This window comes from Bufo bufo, chromosome 2 (genome assembly GCF_905171765.1).
Source record: "Bufo bufo chromosome 2, aBufBuf1.1, whole genome shotgun sequence".
Lineage (NCBI taxonomy): Eukaryota > Metazoa > Chordata > Amphibia > Anura > Bufonidae > Bufo > Bufo bufo.
In genome coordinates, this window is record NC_053390.1 from 480,821,675 (window position 1) to 480,829,542 (window position 7,868).

Consider the following 7,868-nt stretch of genomic DNA (forward strand, 5'->3'; position numbering starts at 1 on the left):
TACATGCGCATTCTCATACGTTGTCTATTTAATCCGTTGCCCGTGCGGACTGGCATATGTGGGTGAAACCACCCAATGTGTACGGGACCGCATCTCTAAGCATAAATCGGATATTCGCTGCCAAAAAACCGAACTACCAGTACCACACCATTTCATCTCTGCCAACCACCAGGTCAATCAATTAAAGTTCCAAATCCTTGAACAAGTAGGATCGGCAAGACGCGGAGGAAACAGAATAGCACGTTTAAAACAATGCGAGGCGTATTGGATCTTTGAACTTAACACCCTGGCACCCCGTGGGTTAAATAGAGACTTTGATTTTTGTATCTCTTGATTCTTGTATTTGACTATATGCTAGTAACCTCACAATCCATTGTTTAACACATTGTGTATTTATATGTGAAATTAATATGTGATATGCTTCCAGATATTAACCTTCCCTTCCCCCCCCCCTCCTTTTTATTTTCTACAGGTGAAATGACCACTGTCACACAGGTAGTATCATACCACTGCCATAATATATTATAGTGATACATTATAGTATTATAGTGTCATATCAATATATACGTTAGGATACATAGAGACATTTGTACTCATTTACCTTAGACTAGCCAAACTCCTAGTTTTAACATATATTCTGATTTCTAACAAATAGATAGCGACTTTATCTCAATAAGAGCAATTTCTATATGATGAATGCTGACTTTTTGTCCTTTATGCTGCTCTATTCCTCCTATTATAACCGCTATTGCCATTGCGCATGCGCACATCTTCCAATATGCGGCTACGTTCTGCCAGTTCCTTTTCTAGACCAGCGTGCTCTACTGCGCTTGCGCCCGCTAACATTCAATCCGGCTCAAGCCACTCTCCGCCCAGGTCGCTCTGCACATGCGTCCACTTGTGACGCTCGTCTAAGGTTACGTGGACCAACAAGTTACTTTACATATGCGCACTCTTTTGGCGCCAGACACGCCCCCTCCACGCCTCCCCTCGCTACCTCTATAAATCGCACAAACCAGTAGCGTCCCTACACCATCCCAGAGACTTCCCTACTATACAGACTAAGGTATGTGCGCTTCCAAAATTGATGACTAAGAATTTAGCTAATATCTGTGTCTCTGCTACCTTGCTACCTTCATAATACCTGGGTTTACAATATCTGTGTTAATAATATCTGTGTCTCTGCTACCCTGCTACCTTTATGTTACCCCCATTTGACTAAGTCTATTGACATCGTATCTATGTGGTCTGAACTACATTGTCTATACCACCTATATGACTAGAACACTATCCCAGTATCCACCTAGTAATAATAATATTATACTGTTTGGATCCCACAGATACCCCACATCACCGCTATCTGGATATCCCTACTACAGCACCCCATTTTAGACCTCTGCTCTCACCCTGCGACATATCATGCTATTGATAGACCACCTGAAGAGATATATATGCGTATATGATCCTGTGTCCGTCCTTAGAGGATTTTGGTCCGTTTTTGTATTCTCCTTTATCTGACAGAGATTTTCTTCCCAAGAATGATGTTATTTACCAATGCATTGTCAACTATATTATGTGATTTGACAGAACCATTTTCTATTATTGTATATATTTAATTATTAATTTAAAACATTTACTTGTCTATACATTAGGCCGTGAACAAGGTCTAAGACTAGACCGAAACGTTGGCCAGTGGCTTATATTTGGATGGATACTAAAATGAAAAAAGATATATAATGAAAAAATGAAATAAAACAAGCAACTTAAAAGCAGCTATAGAGTGCCGTGGTTTTTTGATATAAATTATATGCACCCATACCACTGAGCACCGCCAACCAGCTACAGGAGTGCCGCTCAACCACCTTTTCTCATTATCAGGCAAGAGAGACGCGGTCAGTGGTCTGAGCGTCTAGGACCTGATAATTCGGACAGGTAACGTGACTCTTCCTTATGGTGTTTGAGGCTAGAGGTCGGTTATACTGTCAATTATCAGGCAAGAGAGACGCGGTCAGTGGTCTGAGCGTCTAGGACCTGATAATTCGGACAGGTAACGCGACTCTTCCTTACAGCACCAAACGCAGATCAAAATCTTTAGCAGAGAATCTATCATCTATTCTGTGAATTAATATTTTGCTATTTGCTTTACACGGTCACTGCATCGCTCAAGTGATTGCGAGGGAGAAGAGGACACGTCACTGAAGGAGATCCATCTTCGTTGGAGCAGCGTACAAGTCCGGCTGGTCGGGAAGAAGCGATCCGGGAGAAAATGGACTTCTTCCAAGCAGCTGCTAGGACGAAGAGGTGCGGCCCCAATGAGAAGATGGACGCTCATCAAACAGTGAGTATGGACTTCCCCACACTGCAACACTTGAGCAGACACAGCACATTCAACCCCATCCTCCCCACCACATACAAGTCAGCAGAAATGCTGTGGTCCGATTTGTTAGCACAGGCTTGTAGCTATGACAGGCTATGTGTTAACAAACGGACGGTGTTGAACAAGGCCACCAAACGGCTTCGGATGCTAGCCAAACTTGTGCAAACATTTGAGGCTAGCATCTGCAAGCCAAAAGAAGTTGCGCTGGTGTCTCAGTCAACGGAGACAATTCCTCCGGCCATTCACTGCCAGTGCTGTACCAGTAATTCGGACCAGGTTTCGGCATTGCAGGCACAGCTGGCAGAGAATGTGCAGTCTACTGTTGACCGAGATGCGCAGGTGGCTAGGGTAGAGTCACAGTTAGTAGAGCTGCAGAGGCAGAAGGAGGAAATTGAGGCTAAGTTGACTCAGTCTTATACTGAGGTCAAGGCCTTCAAGGAGCAGACTGCCTCTACTAATGTAACGGTAGCCAAATTGAAGGCTCAGGTTGCTGTAAGCTCCCAGATAATGACTGGCATGCAACAGGTCATCACCAAGTTGGTGCAGGCCCTTTCATTTCCCATAAAGTCAGGGTCGGAATCTCCCAAAACTTTGCCCTATGCAGGGCAAAAAGGGGGGAGAGTAGTCTGTGACAGGCCAAATCACCAGACCAAGCCTGTCCAGACTAACAGAGATTTTTCCCTGACTTTGGGGAAAAGAAAGATTGTGAAAAGTGCCTCCCTGAGGATGGAACAATTCAGGGAGCGCAGTTGCAGTGTGGATGGACCTAAGCCATGCCGTGCAAACATCAAATGTTTTGCGTGTGGTGGCTTGGGTCATATAGCGAAGCACTGCAAAACAAATAAGAACAAAGCACACAGGACAGAAAGCCCAATCAGGTGCTACAGGTGTGGGAACAAGGGACACATTGCAAGGAATTGCCCTTGTGCAAGTAATTGCAATTTGTCCAGTGATAGGATCCAGGTAACAAATCGTGCAGTGGGGTCTAGTCAGCTTGACCATAAAGGGGTTACCTCTCGGCAGTATCCCCAGCTGCTGAGGGGTCAGAATGGCCAAGCTAGGCTAGGCAACATTTGACACCCCTGTACTGTTTGTTACACCGTTTGTTCCCTGTGTATGTCCATGTTGTGTGTTTTTGTTATCTGTTTATAAGTTTTCTTGATGTTGATGGTGGTAGTCCTTGTCTGCGAATGTGTTCCACCTTGCTGATTTATGTAGTTTGCATTTCTTGCTGTAAGTCCAGTCTGCTGTCTTTGTTTCATTCTGTGTCCCCTTGGAGTGGAACAGTGTTATACTGTGGATCGAGAACATATAGGTTCGCGAGCAGATAATTTCACACGGGAAATCCTGCTGGTCGGGAGAAGGCATAAGGACCTTCTCCATGCAGCACGCAAAGGATGGTGTGATATTTATTCTGGGCAACCAGGGTCTCAGATCGATACAGATAACACTGTTGTGCTCAAGGTTTTCGGTAGGGCTCTGTTGCACTGGGGACTGGGGCGGACAGACAACATTGGTGTAATGTTGTGCTGCGCACTTTAGTCTAGTCCGATCAGGTAACACAGCTCTGATAGGGATTGGACGCAGAGTGTTTGGCAGCAGAGTGTGGACTGTGTTCTTGTGTTGTGGGGTCCTGGGGAGCCAGGGCATGACCCATGCCATTGGTTCTGCGGGCCTCCACAAGACAGGATCACAGGGGGAAATCAGCCTGGGTACACATGAGTGGACGGGGATACGGTGCCATCAATAACAAGATGGTGTTTTGTCCACAGCACTTCAATTATCCTAACCTATTAGGGCGGCCATCCCTATCTGTTGGTGCAGAGGGATGTGCCGTAGAGGACGCGATCCCCTGAAGGTAGGGTGTTCAGACACCAGTGTTAGGATAACAAGGGGTCCTGTGAGATAAAGGGCAGCCCAATACTTTTCTCTACTCATGGGTCAAAGGTATTGGTGCTGGGATTTTTTACATTTAATTGCACCGTGAGGGGAGAAATCCCCCAGGAGCGGCTGGTATTTTCTTCTAGGTGTGTTTATATGAAGCAGAGGAAAAACCCAGATGACGCCACAGAAGAGACCAGCTATCCCCCCTGACACTCTTGTGAGGCTCCAGAGGATCCCACTGGTTTTTGGCAACCAAGCGACCTTTCTTCAGAGGTGTTCTAGAGATGGAGGGCTGTGCCACAATCCAGTGGGAGCATTATCTCAGGCTCTGGAGAAAGACTTGGAGACGTTCGGGTGGAAGAGCTTATTTTACGATTGCTTGTTTCACCCAGTGAAACTTCTTCTGGTTCTGGTCATCGTCATATCGGAGGGTCAAGGGACTTATTGACCAAATACACCAGAACCAGACAGAACTTTACCGAACTAACCGGAGGAGGAGGCTCAGGACACAACTCAAACATTGTTCCTGTAGCCAAATATTGTATGGACACACTTTGTTTCCTATGAGTGTTCGGGACGTATAACTTGTAATACCCTGAAACCCCATAGCACATTGTACATTTATTGATTGTGTTTGTCGGTCGATGGTGTTCCCATAGACACTCTAGGTACAAATGTGTGACAGCCCACACCCAAGGAAACTCGCCCAACACACTGTGGCGAGTTATTATTTGGCTGTACACATTTGCATCCTATAGTCGTTTCCCATTGACACGGGGGTCTGCGACCTACCGGTGTCTTTGGAGGTGTAGAGATATGCCAGGTTGCATGAGTCTCTATGGGTACACACATTTAATGGAATTTGGTGGTGTTGGGAGGGATGTGACCTGATTTTGTGTGAATGGGGATAAGATTAGTACACGATAGGGACAGGCATCCTTTGTTTGCCATTTGCCACCTTGAACCCTGGAACGGTGAAGTTCTTAAGGGAAGGGCTGGATGTGTAGTGTGGCGGAGGTGTTCTTCGCAGTTAGAATTTAGGTACTATGACATCACCGCTTAAAAGTCTGACCTGCCTTGTAAAGACCTATTACTCTGTCCACGACAGAACCGCACCAGTCAAGATGGAAACAGATGTTGGACGAAAGTTGTGATTAAAGAAAGTTGGGACTGAGGTTGTGAGGGTGTACCCGCTCCAGATCCTTGGAGGCGGGCCATACCTGAAGATCGGCAGAACTACCGAGAGACTGTGGGGGTGTGGTCACTCCAAATTGGGGGTGGCCGACACTAAAAGACTGTTAAAGAAAGGCCAGTTAAAGACTGCGAGGGTGAACCCGCTCCAGATTGGGGGGACGACGACAACACCTGAAGATCGGCAATTACCGAGAGACTGTGGATGTGTGGCCACTCCAAACGTGGGGAGTCGACGACACTGGAAGACTCTAAAGATGTCAAGAAAGTTCCCGCGAGAGACTGTGTATCCTGTGGACGGAGGAGTATTTTACGGTGAAGGGCAGGTTGGAGGAAGATTAGGGATGTCTAAGTACCTAAAGATCAGTGTGCACTACAGTTCTTCCTGAACTTCCACCTAGGATGGGGTTGAGGGGGGGTCAAATATCTCAACCCTTTTTCCCCAAGATATTGTCGTAAAATTTCGACAACAGGGGGATTGTTGAGGAAGGGCTGAGACGCTTGCATATATATACATACATGCATGCAAACACGTAAACATGTATGATATATATGCATGCATTAATGGTCACTTTATGGGAGGAGGTGTGCAGATGTGCCCAGCATCTGCGCACGTCTGCCCATGGTGACCCACAGGGGCTCATGGTGGCCCCTGTGGGAAATATGTGCCCCCTTAGTATATATATATATATATATATATATATATATATACACACACATATACACTGCTCAAAAAAATAAAGAGAACACAAAAATAACACATCCTAGATCTGAATTAATTAAATATTCTTCTGAAATACTTTGTTCTTTACATAGTTGAATGTGCTGACAACAAAATCACACAAAAATAAAAAAATGGAAATCAAATTTTTTAACCCTTGGAGGTCTGGATTTGGAGTCACACTCAAAATTAAAGTGGAAAAACACACTACAGGCTGATCGAACTTTGATGTAATGTCCTTAAAACAAGTCAAAATGAGGCTCAGTAGTGTGTGTGGCCTCCACGTGCCTGTATGACCTCCCTACAACGCCTGTGCATGCTCCTGATGAGGTGGTCTCCTGAGGGATCTCCTCCCAGACCTGGACTAAAGCATCTGCCAACTCCTGGACAGTCTGTGGTGCAACGTGACGTTGGTGGATAGAGCGAGACATGATGTCCCAGATGTGCTTAATTGGATTCAGGTCTGGGGAACGGGCGGGCCAGTCCATAGCATCAATGCCTTCGTCTTGCAGGAACTGCTGACACACTGCAGCCACATGAGGTCTAGCATTGTCTTGCATTAGGAGGAACCCAGGGCCAACCGCACCAGCATATGGTCTCACAAGGGGTCTGAGGATCTCATCTCGGTACCTAATGGCAGTCAGGCTACCTCTGGCGAGCACATAGAGGGCTGTGCGGCCCTCCAAAGAAATGCCACCCCACACCATTACTGACCCAATGCAAAACCGGTCATGCTGGAGGATGTTGCAGGCAGCAGAACGTTCTCCACGGCGTCTCCAGACTGTGTCACGTCTGTCACATGTGCTCAGTGTGAACCTGCTTTCATCTGTGAAGAGCACAGGGCGCCAGTGGCGAATTTGCCAATCTTGGTGTTCTCTGGCAAATGACAAACGTCCTGCACGGTGTTGGGCTGTAAGCACAACCCCCACCTGTGGCCCTCATATCACCCTCATGGAGTCTGTTTCTGACCGTTTGAGCAGACACATGCACATTTGTGGCCTGCTGGAGGTCATTTTGCAGGGCTCTGGCAGTGCTCCTCCTGTTCCTCCTTGCACAAAGGCGGAGGTAGCCGTCCTGCTGCTGGGTTGTTGCCCTCCTATGGCCTCCTCCACGTCTCCTGATGTACTGGCCTGTCTCCTGGTAGCGCCTCCATGCTCTGGACACTACGCTGACAGACACAGCAAACCTTCTTGCCACAGCTCGCATTGATGTGCCATCCTGGATAAGCTGCACTACCTGAGCCACTTGTGTGGGTTGTAGACTCCGTCTCATGCTACCACTAGAGTGAAAGCACCGCCAGCATTCAAAAGTGACCAAAACATCAGCCAGGAAGCATAGGAACTGAGAAGTGGTCTGTGCTCATCACCTGCAGAACCACTCCTTTATTGGGGGTGTCTTGCTAATTGCCTATAATTTCCACCTGTTGTCTATCCCATTTGCACAACAGCATGTGAAATTGATTGTCACTCAGTGTTGCTTCCTAAGTGGACAGTTTGATTTCACAGAAGTGTGATTGACTTGGAGTTACATTGTGTTGTTTAAGTGTTCCCTTTATTTTTTTGAGCAGTGTATATTGTGGAGATTAGCTGTACAAATGGTTGATCTGGTTGATTGCATCAGAATGACCGGACTAAGGTCCGGTCATCCTGATAACTACAAAGGACTCGGATTCCACAGAATCTGAGCCCTTTGATA